The sequence below is a fragment of the Bactrocera tryoni genome, unplaced genomic scaffold (genome assembly GCF_016617805.1).
Source record: "Bactrocera tryoni isolate S06 unplaced genomic scaffold, CSIRO_BtryS06_freeze2 scaffold_25, whole genome shotgun sequence".
NCBI lineage: Eukaryota > Metazoa > Arthropoda > Insecta > Diptera > Tephritidae > Bactrocera > Bactrocera tryoni.
Window position 1 is genome coordinate 12,032,884 of NW_024395977.1, and position 14,631 is coordinate 12,047,514.

Consider the following 14,631-nt stretch of genomic DNA (forward strand, 5'->3'; position numbering starts at 1 on the left):
TAGCATCTCCGAGTTTGAATTCTTCTTTTTGGACCCAATAAATTCCGATGTAGTTCTTTATATCTTAACATGCAGAGACTCAATTCTTTTTGAAAAATTCGTGCACGTTCGGCATCAGTATCATTTGCTACAAAATAATTTTCCAATTCTGCTGCAAGTTTAAGACCAAGCAAAAAACGAAAAAAAGCAATCGCGTTAATGTGAGAAATTCGCGTAAAAAAAGGAATTTGCGCTGCGAAAATAACCGCGTTAAAGTGAAATAGCGTAAAAAGAGATCGCGTAAAAAAAGGACTGAGTGTACATACATACATATGTATGTATATCTCCCCAACCGATGAAGCTTAATCGGCCGAATTCGGAATATAGAAATGTGCTAATTCGGTTAAAACGACGACCATGGTAAAAAAAAGAAAAAAAACTCACTAACGCATTTCCGCAAAACATTAAATTTAAATTAGTATGTAAAGACTTCGCAATCAGTTTCAATGTTATCCTGACATTCTATGTTATATGTAATGTGAAAAGGGATGAATCTGATCTTGCATATTTCCCAAACAACAGAATTTCAAATTCCACATGAACCACACAAAGGATTTATTGGGATAAAACTTTAAACAAATAGTGATTTTAATATATGCTATTTCAAGTCTAAAATTGGTCATAAATAATCAGAACATAACCGTTCACGCATAGTGCCTAAGGCTGACAATTTCCCGGAATATCGGTCAATATCTCACATATTATATATTATTGAATTTCGGAGAGAGTTATTTCATGAAAACAATGTACCTTTGTACCAAATATACAATTTTAAACTGATCATTCCTGGAGAATAATACACTCATGTTTGACAAGCATGAGCTCATTTACGGTGTAGATTTCAAAGCGGTAGCATATACGAATGAAATTTATTTGTACGCAGAAACTTTTATACAAAGTGTCAAATGTTAGTGTTACATTACCACACTTTCGAAGGTTTATGGAATGTTAAAATAGAAGCATACTGAAAAAAAATGAAGAGAAAATGAAGCAGTACGAAATCTCCTTAAAAAACTGATAAGGAGCTCCACCGTGGTTAAAGATTCATTAAATATGTTCGATTCGCAAAAAGTTACAATAATCTGTTTTGCTGGATATTTGTACTTCTACGAGAAGATTTTCATGCGCAAACTTATTACAATGTTTGTACCAATATCTCATTTCATCTTTTTCAATTTATTATTTTTCATTTTCAGTGAAATTGCAGCACATGCCAAAACAAAACTGATGTTTGTCGTGTTTATTTGATCGTTTGCGGCAAAACTCGAGTGAACATCACTAACACATATGCATTGTTTGGCGCAATTAATCGTCTCCAGGGCACTTAAAGCTGGCGAATTTTTTAGAGGAAGACTAGCGCAGAAAGAAAAATGAGCACTAGTTTAAGAAAATACCGCTCGAACTTAAGAAAAGGTACTAAAGATCGATTTAAGAACGCAGCTGAGATTAAGAGTTGAAGAAGCATCGAAGATCAAAATCGGCTTAATTAGATACATAGAAATGATAAGAATCACCCGTGTCGAGAAAAATAAAAAAAACGTTTAAGCGTTGCGTTAAAACTTAACTGTACGCAAACCAAGTGGAAATCTGTTTTCTGACAACTTAAAGACGTGGACAATTCGCAGGAAACTGCCTTCTTCCTACTGTGAAACATTCCCCATATATAGTATAATGAAATGATGATGCATTTCCAAGTACAAATCGGACTCAAAATTTATATTAGAGGGCTAAGGGAACGCTGAGAAATATAACAATATTATAACGGAAGAGGTGGTACCCAACACCTTAAGGGGGGAGATACCCCTAGAATTTTCAAAACATGCAAAAAACTTTTTCGCTCTAATCAATTGAAAAATTATTTAAAAATTTGGTCCCGAAGTTTAATTGGTTTACTCCCAAATAGGCCCCAGAATCACTGCATTTCATGCAGCGTCTGTATAATACCAAAACTTTGAGGCTCGTTTCCTCTAAACTAGTTTTTTTTATCCGGCCGCCGAATTATTTATTTTATTTTAGAGTTGTTTAACTACATATTTTGATGTCGAAAAACACAGGTAAAAAGGGTACATTTTACAATATCCAGGCCTACATCCCCAATTTCTCGAAGTTGCCAAAACCATCTACTATGCACTTGATAAAAGATTTCTGATTAAAAAAAAAATATTTTTTTCCTTTCAGATAAGAAGAGTAGTCAGGAAGTTGACGGGTGCGTTGATTTTTCCGCCATTTTGTTTTTTGTTTTTCCATAAAAGTGTTTTTATACTCTCGCAACAAAGTTGCCAAAGAGAGTATTATAGTTTTGTTCACATAACGGTTGTTTGTAAGTCCTAAAACTAAAAAAGTCAGATATAGGGTTATGTATACCAAAGTGATCAGGGCGACGAGTAGAAACCCGGATGTCTGTCTGTCCGTCCGTCCGTCTGTCCGTCCGTCCGTGCAAGCTGTAACTTGAGTAAAAATTGAGATATCATGATGAAACTTGGTACACGTATTCCTTGGCTCCATAAGAAGGTTAAGTTCGAAGATGGGCAAAATCGGCCCACTGCCACGCCCACAAAATGGCGGAAACCGAAAACCTATAAAGTATCATAACTAAGCCATAAATAAAGATATTAAAGTGAAATTTGGCACAAGGGATCGCATTAGGGAGGGGCATATTTGGACGTAATTTTTTGGAAAAGTGGGCGTGGCCCCGCCCCCTACTAAGTTTTTTGTACGTATCTCAGAAACTACTATAGCTATGTCAACCAAACTCTACAGAGTCGTTTTATTCAGGCATTTCCATATACAGTTCAAAAATGGAAGAAATCGGATAATAACCACGCCCACCTCCCATACCAAGGTTATGTTGAAAATCACTAAAAGTGCGTTAACCGACTAACAAAAATTGTCAGAAACACAAAATTTTACGGAAGAAATTGCAGAAGGAAGCTGCATCCAGGATTTTTTTAAAAATTGAAAATGGGCGTGGCCTCGCCCACTTCTGGACCAAAAACCATATCTCAGGAACTACTAGACCGATTTCAATGAAATTCGGTATATAATATATTCTTAACACCCTTATGACATGTACGAAATATGGGTGAAATCGGTTCATAACCACGCCTTCTTCCAATATAACGCTATTTTGAATACCATCTGATGCCTTCTCTGTATAATATATAGTACATTAGGAACCAATGATGATAGCGGAATAAAACTTTACAAAAATACGGTATTTGAAAAATTTGTAAATGACGTATAATGAAAACTCGATTATCACTTTATCATGCGAGAGTATAAAATGTTCGGTGACACCCGAACTTAGCCCTTCCTTACTTGTTATTTTTTAGTTCAATAATACCTCCTAATATAATATATATGCAAAAAATCGGATGTGATATGTTTTTATTTTCCCATAATAAAAATTGAAAAGTTACCTTTTTTGACGGTACTAGAGGTATCCCCCCGTGTACATCTTATGATCCGCAAGTACGTAACCAAAACAGCAGACTCGGGATATTTTCAGTTTGTTGGAATGGGCGGTACAGCCACACATTGGAACAGACTTGAGTTGCTGATCTGTGTGCAGAGCCAGTCTGATTCTTGGAACCAAATTGATTTCTAGTGTATTTATTTACCCCAGTGTTTGTTACTGATTTAAGTAGTGACGTCAGCCGACTCATACTTGCAAACTGTAACTGGCACAGTCAAAGTGAGATTCCTAAGCAGAAGAAAAGCTAGCAGCAGTAACCAGAGAACGTATATTTATAGAGAAGGTCCTACAACGGACAAGCGTGTGAACTGTCAAAAGCTAACAAAATGCGATGAGCGTGTTTCACCAGAGCTAGCTAAGAAAGAGAAATTTTAACAGTGGCGCGTGAACAGATCTGAGCATTTAATGAAAATTATGCGCAGAAATATACATTGCTGTTACAGACGTATGTTGGCCCTTTGCTTATATTTTTATACGTTTACAAACCATCATATTAATTAAGGGTATTCCATCAAACTCATAAATGACTCATAAAATTCTTAAACTCATAAAATTCTGTGCCTTATAAATGAGCTGTCAAAATTTGTATGAAAAAATGTTTACGCGTTTCGTATAAAACTATGAGGCAAATTCGAAGCGTATTTGCTTCATAAACTGATATTTTGTTTTAGTGTTGCCATTACACAAAAATAATTTACATTTAGTGCTTCAAAAAAGTAAAGTTTTTAGTGCAGGCAACACTACTTGCAAAGAAAAAAAGAACGGTGAAACATTTGAGCTTGTTACAAAATTTTGTTTAATTTAAAGAAATAAAAACCATCTGAAACCTTTGTATAATGAGTGCATCAGTAAGTATTACTTAAATTTCTCGTGAAGATGAAAATTGCAGAAATACATTTTATATTCAGGAATTAGAAGAAAAGGTCAAAGCTAAGCGCTTCCGGGCAGCACCAAAACATTGTTGGAGCAGTGAGCAAACTATGTAGAAGCCTTTTAGAGGAAGTGCGCGGAGAAATAAAAGACCGCCCGGAGTCATTTGAGGTTCGTATCTTACTTTTTTTTCATTGGCTTATAAATGCATAGTTTTTTTTTATACAGAAGCCTATTGCACAAAAATTTTATTCGAAAATATCTGCTAAGTGCCCTTTGCTCGCAAACATTAATTGGAAAGTGATGAAGAGCAAAATGCGCTATTTAAAAGGAATATATATGGAGGCCGTGAAATGGCGTAGTCAAACAGGAGCTGGATTAATTGAAAATGGAGAAGTAGAAAGCGTCAAGGGTATTTTATTTTCTTTGTCTTCTAAATACGAAATTAAATTAAACCAAGTTTCGCAGACTACATTCAAAATATTTGTCCCTTCTTCGAAATACTGGACGAGATTTTTGGGCTCAGAAAGTCCCTGAACCCTACGGTTATAATTGAGAGTAGCAATATAGAAGTCCTCTATGAAGACAGCGAGGAGGTTTTTTTAATTGATAATGTTGATGATATTTCAAAAAATTGCTCGAGTTCACGTATATCAGCCAGTACTCCTATTCCGCCCGATACTCCACAGCCAGACGTTCATTTATCACTGGAATTATCATCGAACAATGCAAGCAGCTTCAACGGCGACTCTGAGATTGAGAATAAAAAAAAAAGAATGAGATCGAAACACAGCCTAAAGAAAAAGCAAAATGCATGCAAGCTATGCCGGCGTATTACAAGGAATGCTTGAAGCAAAATTGGATTTGGAAAGAAAAAGAAAAACAGGAATTGGAGATGAAAAAGATAGAGATTGAACGTGATGAACGACTTGCTTTGGCGAAAATGAAATTAGAAAATGAAATAGAAGAAAAACTCAAAATGTACGAACTAGAGTTAAAATATAAAAAAGCATAAGAACTTCTAAATCCTCACATATATTTTGTGTCTTTAAAGATTACATATATACAAATAAAGAAGACCTTAACAGTTTCTAATGCTTTAAAATATGAAATCAAATTAAAAGTTGTTAATTTAAGGCATTTTGGTTGCTGGCTTTCGCCGATAGCAATAGCTTTCAACCATATTGTTTGGCTTTTCCAAGTCATCGTAGGGTAAGGGCAGGATGTGAGGGTTTTGTTAGATTTTGCAGACCTAAAATTAATAAACAGGTTATTTTTCGCAATGATATAGAAAGAGGAATACTAAATTAACTAAAAAAATTTAAAAATTATTTATTGTTGACATTTCATTTAAAATTTTCATTATGGCTCGTCTCTTGTGTTCTCTTTCTAAGGCTGGAAACTGTTGGAATTGGTTCTCATTCACTTCATCATTGTCAAAACTATCTTCTAAGTTTTCGATTTCAAATGTATCCACTATTTTCCTGCTCAAATATAATGTTATGTAGAATGGCGCAAACAAGAACCCACCGGCAAGCAAGCCTTACACTTGCGTCATCTTTAATTTGGATTTTTAATTCTTTGAGGGAGTTAAACCTTTCCTTCAAAATGCCAAAGCAATTTTCAATACGCACACGATACTTGGAATGGGTATTGTTAAACTCATTTCTTTGTTGCAAAGTGCAATCGTAGGAATTAGTTCTAAATGGGGTTATAACCGTATTCGTTAGTGGCTAAATGAGTTAAGCTTCCCGCCCTCACGCGCCATTTCACCATACAATACACCACCCACAAGCAACACTGGCACTACACCACACAACACACCACTCACAAGCAACACTGGCACACACACCCACCAATACACGCAGCTGCTAATCCACCACCGCCCAACGAGCAAAAAGCTTCGTCCTGGAAATGAAACTTCACTTCGATCACGATTTTCGATACGTAAATATCGGCGGACGTTATATACTTTTTTTTCCATATTCGGCACGCAGCGAAAACACATTTTTTCTCATCTGGCGATATTCGACACGCAGCAAAACATCTTTTCATCTGGCGATATTCGACACGCAGCAAAACATCTTTTTTTACATCTGGCGATCTTCGGCGCAACAGTTCAATCAAAGTATAATTTTCGAGTGTCTCCTTTTTTATAATTGTGTAAACCTAGTAATACAGCCTCCACTGGTATTCGACCTGGGAGATTTTTTATTATAACATTTATAATTTTATCAAATAAAATTGTGATCCCCCTTTTGATAAACCATTGCGTTACGAAAACATCTTTTCATCTGGCGATATTCGACACGCAGCAAAACATCTTTTTTTACATCTGGCGATCTTCGGCGCAGCAGTTCAATCAAAGTATAATTTTCGAGTGTCTCCTTTTTTATAATTGTGTAAACCTAGTAATACAGCCTCCACTGGTATCCGACCAGGGAGTCCATCAATTTCATTCCTTTTTACAAACATACAATCTCACGCCTCCACTGGTATTCGACCAGGGAGATTTTTTATTATAACATTTATAATTTTATCAAATAAAATTGTGATCCCCCTTTTGATAAACCATTGCGTTACGAAAATTTTCCTTCCGGAGTCAGTGAGAAAGTAAGTGGTAAGTTAAATAGTTAGTTTATACGCACTATCGACTGCTATCCATTCATCGCCGCTTAAATGATCCGATGGTTTCAATGCCAGTTCACAGTTATTATAGATTCTGCTATCGTGAACGCTACCTGTATATCCTAGAACCATGTGACGGACTCTCAGTTTATACTCACATACTACTGGAACTTTTAGAGAATATACATACATGCTTTCGCGAAAAATATGACTCGGGATCTTCGCTAGGTTTTCAGCTAGTTTGATTTCTGTGCCATCAACATATCCAATACAATGCGGCAATTCAAAAAAAGTATATCTGACAATACTTTGCTGCTCTTTAGCATCAGGCCAATACAAAAACCTTTGCTTTATTTTTAATATTGCTTGAAAGACTCGCTCAGTAACTCTTTGAATGGTTCCTCCATCACCTATCCCAAAAAAACTAGCAATTTTTGCAACTGATGCACCTTCTCCATTACAACCGAGACGATATAAAACAATGGCGAGTTGCATAGCAACGGGAAATTGTTTGCCGGAACTTGCTCCGTCAAAGAGAACATCATCTTCTATCAGTTTTAGTACAATTTAAAAATTTGCCCGATTCATTCTAACAAATTGTCGAAACCGGTTTTCGTCTAAATTTGGCAAAATATCATAAAAGAATTTTTTAGATTTTGGCACAGAGTCTTTCAAGGTCGGAATCGAATAGCGAAAGCTGAGGACAGTAAGTTTTGAATATGCCCATTCTTCAAGGATTTCATCTTCCACTTCTTCTTAATTTCGTTCTGTAAATATAAACGAAATCATTAAATGCGTGCATTCTCTCAGAAAGTAATTAAGTAAACCATCACTTGATCCAAATACTTGTAACATCGACAAAGTGTTGAGTGCATTGTTGTCAATATTTTCACACAGTTTTTTTTTCACATTTTCGTGACATTTTGTAAGATTTTAATTCTTTTTAAGTTATTTTTTAAATAAACGCACGTACTTATAGAGAAATTTCTCTTCTAAATTAACCCTGGATTTGGTTTTTCAAATGCAACACTGACAGAAAAGTCAAAATATGTACCTCTTTACGCGGCTTTTATACGTATGAAAAAAAAGGAGCGTTCCAAAAAACTAAAGCGTAAATTTTTGAACTTATAAGTTTGTACATTTACGAGTTTGGTGGAATACCCTAATTGATATGATTATCATTTTGCGTATTTTTATGAATACATGCAAAACTGATAATATTCTAATTAAATTATGCTATTTCCAAAACAATAATTGTAGTTAGTTAATGTATGAAAAAGAGCTATTTTTTAAATATTTCTTTTGTTTGATACTATAATATAATTTAATTGATATATTTGTATACATATTATGCTATATGTTCATATATGTATATACACATATGACATACTATCAGAATATTCTAAAAAAACTTAATATATTACAATAATATTGTATGTAAATTACATTTCTTCACTTAAATTTTCATACACATCTAGATATTAGCACATAGTCACATATATACATACATATGTAAGTAGAATTCAAATTCAAATCGTGATATTATCATTTATCAGTAAAAAGTGTGCGCGCACTGCTCTATATGTACATGCATATGTATACATATGTGTACGACATTGCCGAACAAATAATGTATACGCAAACCAACATACAAATATGCGTACACATGTAAATATGTCACCCACAAAAACTACAAACATTGCTTTATAAAAACAACAATCGTTTCAAATAGCATCATACATACATGTACATAAATATGTGCATATGACATTCCCGCACAAATAATGCATACACTACATGTATGCAAGCTCATACAGAAACATACATACATATTTACGCTGGTTTGTTGGAGAAGCTGTTACAGCGGCAAGGGAAGCAGTGACAATTGGCGATCGTTGCTTTGTGTTTTCGGCAGAGCTCGGATTTTCTACCAACAACTAGGGATGCAAACATCGTGAAATGAAACATCGATGGTTCGATGTATCCATATTTCTTCAAACGACATAGAAATCAAAAATGTCGGTCATTGAAACATCGATGTATCGAAACATCGATGGATTTTTGAACTTTTTTAACGTATTTTATTAGTGAGCATAAAAAGCTTATTTCAGAACCATAAATAAGTGAAATACAGTAGTACGCCTTTAATTGATATATATTTTAGCTACCTATTAAAACTTTTTGTTCATTAATAAAAATTTTCTCAATGAATAAATGATAATAGTTTTTGAAGAAACAACAAATTATTTATTTAAAACAGAATTTAAAAACAACAATTTGGAAAGTCTTTTCCCTGTCAAGCGATTTCTTTGAAAACAGTCGTTCACTAGGGACTGAAGTGGCCACAATGGATAAATATTTGGAAGCTTGTTTATACAATTCAGGAAATACATTTTTCATATGATCCCACATTTCTGTTGGATTCTGATTGATAGAAGCAACAGCTGATCCAAGATACATTTGTACTTCAACTTCCGTTGTTGTAATATCAGATAAATTGGAAAACTTACATTTCATATTTTGGTGACCAAACTGTTTATGATGGCTCCAAATACCAAACGGGTTTTCTGTTGCACACTCATCCGAAGGTTCCGACGTACTAACGCCATTATTTGCATCCTTTATGAAATTATTTAAATACAAAACTGTTTTGTTTTTAGACAGTGGATCTTTAAAATGCAGAAATTTGAATCTCGGATCCAATACAGTAGCCAACGCCAGAACCGAATTGAATTCAAGTTTGTCAAATCTTTTATTCATGTTCTTTTGCAGTTCACTTTTTAGCTCCCCTACAATAGCGTCTTGAGCTGAAATTTTTGTCAGAGCTTCAGTTAAACAGCTTACTAAAGGTATAACCTTGCTAATGGTAACGTAGGTATCAGCCGCAATCTCCCTGGTCACAATTTCAAAACACTTTAATAATTCAATCACCTCCTTAATTTTGTTCAGCTCGGGGGCATTAACCATAGAGGGTGCTTCTGTGCGAGTGAGCAGTACTTCACTTAATAGGGGCTAACTGGACAAATCTCTCTAACATATAAAAACATGAATTCCATCGCGTTCTTACGTCAAGAATCATTTTCTTGGTATTACTTGTAGAAGCCCCGGTGTCTATTTGTTTCTTCCGCAATTTATCACTAACAACATTAACAGCCGGTTTCACGAAACAGATTTAAGTGAAAATTAATTTATTTCAGTTTCAGCATTTGACTTAATTTGTATTTAAATGGTCACCCTTTGCCATTTAAATATTAATTAAATACTGTCATATGCAACTAAATATGTTAACGTTTTCCTATCAGCTGATTTGCAAGTAGCAGAAGATAAATATATTGTAAAAAATGGAATCTAACGACGAAAGTGATATAGAGTGCGAGGTTTTAATAAATATGTTTATAAATCGCCGCTCTCGTATAATGAGGGAAAGAAAAATTTGTTTTACATGTTATGATGACGTTGATTTTCGGTATAGATTTCGTTTGACTAAACAGTCTGCTGGGATGATACTCGAACTGATTAGGAACAAAATCCAGCAAAAAACTACATAAGAAGTAGGTATACAAAAAAGTATTTCCAATTAAAAGTTATGTTATTCTTTGGAAAATATTGCAGAAATGGTGCTATGTCTCCCGAATTAATGCTTTTACTAACATTGCGTTTCTTTGCAACTGGCTGCATGCAAAGAACTGGCGGTGACCTATGTGGCGTTTCAAAAAGTTCTTCCTGTTGCGCAATAAGGAGAGTGTGCCACAACATTTCATTGTTAAGAGAACGCTTTGTAACCATCCCATTGGAATTAGAACGTCAAAGAGAAATTCAGAGACAATTTTATAAAATTGCAAAGTTTCCGCGCGTGCTAGCAGCTATGGTCTGCACACATGTAAGAGTTCAGTCACCAGGTCAGTAAAGTAAATACTTAATTTCAACTGATTACGATTATTTAAAACAAGTAAGAAAGGGCTAAGTTCGGGTGTCACCGAACATTTTATACTCTCGCATGATAAAGTGATAATCGATATTTCATTATACGTCATTTACATATTTTTCAAATACCGTATTTGTGTAAAGTTTTATTCCGCTATCATCATTGGTTCCTAATGTATATATTATACAGAGAAGGCATCAGATGGAATTCAAAATAGCGTTATATTGGAAGAAGGCGTGGTTGCGAACCGATTTCACCCATATTTCGTACATGTCATCAGGGTGTTAAGAAAATATTATGTACTGAATTTCATTGAAATCGGTCTAGTAGTTCCTGAGATATGGTTTTTGGTCCATAAGTGGGCGAGGCCACGCCCATCTTCAATTTCTAAAAAAAAGGCTGAGTGCAGCTTCTTTCTGCAATTTCTTCCGTAAAATTTAGTGTTTCTGACGTTTTTTGTTAGTCGGTTAACGCACTTTTAGTGATTTTCAACATAACCTTTGTATGGGAGGTGGGCGTGGTTATTATCCGATTTCTTCCATTTTTGAATTGTATATGGAAATGCCTGAAGAAAACGACTCTGTAGAGTTTGGTTGACATAGCTATAGTAGTTTCCAAGATATGTACAAAAACTTAGTAGGGGGCGGGGCCACGACCACTTTTCCAAAAAAATTACGTCCAAATATGCCACTCCTTAATGCAATCCTTTGTGCCAAATTTCACTTTAATATCAAATCGGATAATAACCACGCCCACCTCCCATACAAGGGTTATGTTGAAAATCACTAAAAGTCCGTTAACCGACTAACAAAAAACGTCAGAAACACTAAATTTTACGGAAGAAATGGCAGAAGAAAGCTGCACCCAGGCTTTTTTTAAAAATTGAAAATGGGCGTGGCCTCGCCCACTTATGGACCAAAAACCATATCTCAGGAACTACTAGACCGATTTCAATGAAATTCAGTACATAATATTTTCTTAACACCCTGATGACACGTACAAAATATGGGTGAAATCGGTTCACAACCACGCCTTCTTCCAATATAACGCTATTTCGAATTCTATCTGATGCCTTCTCTGTATAATATATGTATACATTAGGAACCAATGATGATAGCGGAATAAAACTTTACAAAAATACGGTATTTGAAAAATATATAAATGACGTATAATGAAATCTCGATTATCACTTTATCATGCGAGAGTATAAAATGTTCGGTGACACCCGAACTTAGCCCTTCCTTACTTGTTATTTATGGCTTAGTTATGACACTTTATAGGTTTTCGGTTTCCGCCATTTTGTGGGCGTGACAGTGGGCCGATTTTGCCCATCTTCGAACTTAACCTTCTTATGGAGCCAAGGAATACGTGTACCAAGTTTCATCATGACATCTCAAGTTTTACTCAAGCTACAGCTTGCACGGACGGACGGACGAACGGACAGACAGACATCCGGATTTCGACTCTACTCGTCACCCTGATCACTTTGGTATATATAACCCTATATCTGATTCTTTTAGTTTTAGGACTTACAAACAACCGTTATGTGAACAAAACTATAATACTCTCCTTAGAAACTTTGTTGCGAGAGTATAATGAATGATTATTTAGGTGGGGAGGAAGCAGAACTATTCCGAAACCGAAAAAACTACTTTTCAATTCCTGTGCAAACGTTTTGTGACAGCAAACTGAACATAATGGATATCGTAGCCCGTTGGCCAGGATCGACACATGACGCCATTGTACTGAAAAATTCACGAATATTTAGCCAATTTGAGGCAGGGGAGTTCGGAAATGCAATAGTGGTTGCCGACAGTGGCTATCCTTGCAATCGGTGGATAATGACACTTTTGTTAAAAGTGCAAACTCCGGCTGAGGCGTTAAGCAATGAATCGCAAATCAGAACTCGTAATTGTGTTGAACATCAATACGGTGTGTGGAAACGAAGATTTCCAGTTCTTGCGCTGGGAATACGAATGCACCTCAGGGTAGTAGAAAGTATTATAGTTGCAACGGCAGATAATATTTGTAACTTAAACAACGATTACAACGCTCCAGCAGTCTACGCAAATGAAATAAATAATATTATCGATGCAGTTGTTGAAGTACCAACAATCTCAGCTTCGGGTCGAATTGACAATTTATATAGAAAACATAGAATACAAAACTATTTTGAAAGTTTGTAAACTTCTTCTAAATATTAAACAAAATCAACATCTTTATACTTATATTCTTTTATTTTAAAATTCAGGTACACATTGTAGTATGTATTTATGTTAATACTGATAAGGCACATTTACATATACATATGGGCAAAAATACATAAACAAAAACTATATAAATCCACATTTCAAAATTTGTACTAACGTATGTGTGTATACATACAGACCTACAGTGGCTCACATGCAAAGTAAGGCAAGAACTAAACAAAATTTATTCTGTAAATTCTTACAAGCGCGCCACTGAACATACATATACAAAACAAAAACCATATAAACGAAACTTTTAAACTTTGTTCGAATGTAAAAAGGCTCAAATAGCTGATGATTTATTAAGAAGCATTTTTACTTTTCTTTTAGTTGATCCTCAAGTATTCGCATTTCAAGGGCATGCTTCTCAATAGCTAGTTGTTGTAGTTCGTGTGCTTCTTTCATTTGCTTTACACGTAGCGTATGTTCGATTTTTGCAAATTCAACCTCTTGTTTCAGTTTTCTTTCCGTCCATTTTGATTTTGTATCTGCTAGCTTAGCCCAACTTGTCTGTTTTCTATTTACACTATTAGCGCACAGCTTCCTGTTTTTTGCATTGCATTGATGTGTAGTGCTCCCAAGGCTCAAAATCTGCAAAGAAACAAGTTCTTTAGAATTTTAAAATCGTAAAAACATTGGATGGTACCTTCTTTTTCAGTTGTATGTTTTGGGCTGGAAGTACGAAACCTTTTGCTTGTTGATTGTTCACGTATGTCGATATCATTAGATACATTATCTGCGAATAAAAATATTTACAATAGTTTATTAAATTTCATTCCGGCAGCTTGTGATATTAATTAATGACTTGCTCATAATAAAAATATACAAACCATTTTCTTCTTCTATCATTTCACTTTCCATATCTTCCTTGTTTGGTATATTTCGCTGCTGGGGATCAATTTCACCTTATTTAAAACTCTTAAGTCTTTGTTCGCAAAAGACTCGCGGCAAACTTACCCGTTGTGGTGGCGACTACTGAGCGGCAAAAGATACGAATTAAAAAAGCGGCTGAATGGCTGACTGGTACGTACGTATATGCGCACGGATAGAATAAAAAAGGAGCCTGGGCGCCGTCCGCCAGTCCCTTTTGTTCATTGTGTTCGGTGTCCTCGTGTGTGGTGTATATGATGCCGGTGTGTTGAGTGTGAGATGTGGATGATGTAGATGGTGTTGAGTATGGTGTGTATGTGTGGGTGTAGTGATGTTATATTAAGAGGGGGGTCGGTGCTCATTTAGCCATCCCGGCCCCCCTAAACGACTGTTTAGCCTAAAAGGCGCTGCAGCTGTTTCAGCGTTGCCACAACGCTGCTCAGGCCCGTAGAACGACGTGATGGTGGTCCAGGCTGTCGTCGCCGCGACGAGGTTCCGCCTCGCTGTCGTGCGCCACGAGCTGCGGGTTGCAATCGGGGTATGCGGCCGCGATGGGTTGGTGGCCGATTCACTTC

At 35.6% G+C, this 14,631-nt stretch overlaps 1 long non-coding RNA gene across 1 annotated transcript; it reads left to right on the top strand.

Moving 5' to 3' along the window:
• The first annotated feature begins 4,183 nt into the window (after positions 1–4,183).
• Positions 4,184–4,790, top strand: LOC120780891. Its single transcript, XR_005705954.1, has 3 exons — positions 4,184–4,362; positions 4,423–4,555; positions 4,613–4,790. It is a non-coding gene; the product is annotated as an uncharacterized LOC120780891 (long non-coding RNA).
• The last annotated feature ends 9,841 nt before the right edge of the window (positions 4,791–14,631 follow it).